Genomic DNA, 925 nt, shown 5'->3' with positions numbered 1-925 from the left:
GGATAACTGGAAAACTGTGCTCAATAAATTCTCTGAGCATTGACTTAATTTTTGGGAATCTCTTACGTATACAAATGTAGAATATTTATCTCGGTTCTGGTATATTAGATACGTTTAACAATTTGAACACAAGTTATAAAATAAATGTTGTCGTGTCTCGGTTTAGGAGATTTATACCATGTGCATTAGGCCAGAAGGGGTTGCTATTTATAGATTCTCGTACATTTTGGAAGGATTGTTCTGTTCGTACAGTTCTATATTGTAAATGTTTACTTTCTTTGATAAAATTTAGGAAATGTACTGCATCGTATTTTAATATGCGTAGGTAATCGGTTAGGGAACTGTATATGGTTGTATCTGACACTTGATTGTTTCTAAAAAATTGCCTGTATAATAATATTTCTTCACAGAAGAATCGCTGTTAGATAATGTGTCTGTGCCACTCAATTTTTTCAGTTTTTATAGATAAAACAGTAGAAGAGACAATTTACTGCATAGAGAAATAAAACTTAATTAGCACGAGGGAAACATTTCATTTAGCATATTCATAGCCCGGGACTATTGAGAAAAAAAAGCATCAAAAATTGTAACGACGAGGGTGGGATTCGAACCCACGCGGGTATAACCCAATGGATTAGCAGTCCATCGCCTTAACCACTCGGCCACCTCGTCAGACACCAATCACACCTATTTTTCTGTTTGTATCCCTTAAATTATGCAGTTTGAGACTTTGTGGTAATTGTTTTTTATAACTTGTCGAAGTAGCAACAAATACAATCCCGCGAACGTACATCGGGAATTTAAAAACACGCTAATTAATATTCTAAATTTACCAGTATTTCCGGATGAATTAATAATATAACTCGATCCATAATTACGAGATTTCGTGTTAAATCTATGTGAAAAATAGCCGAAAGAATCCCAA

General features: G+C 34.2%; 1 non-coding gene across 1 annotated transcript; it reads right to left on the bottom strand.

Annotated features, from left to right (window-relative positions):
- Positions 1–590: 590 nt before the first annotated feature.
- TRNAS-GCU (transfer RNA serine (anticodon GCU)) lies at positions 591–672 on the bottom strand. The gene has a single exon. It is a non-coding gene; the product is annotated as a tRNA-Ser (tRNA).
- Positions 673–925: the final 253 nt, after the last annotated feature.

The sequence above is a fragment of the Centruroides vittatus genome, unplaced genomic scaffold, assembly GCF_030686945.1.
Source record: "Centruroides vittatus isolate TY-2023 unplaced genomic scaffold, ASM3068694v2 contig_3146, whole genome shotgun sequence".
NCBI classification, from domain to species: Eukaryota; Metazoa; Arthropoda; class Arachnida; order Scorpiones; family Buthidae; genus Centruroides; species Centruroides vittatus.
Note: the sequence above shows the minus strand (reverse complement) of the source record. Positions and strands in the feature narration are given on the sequence as shown.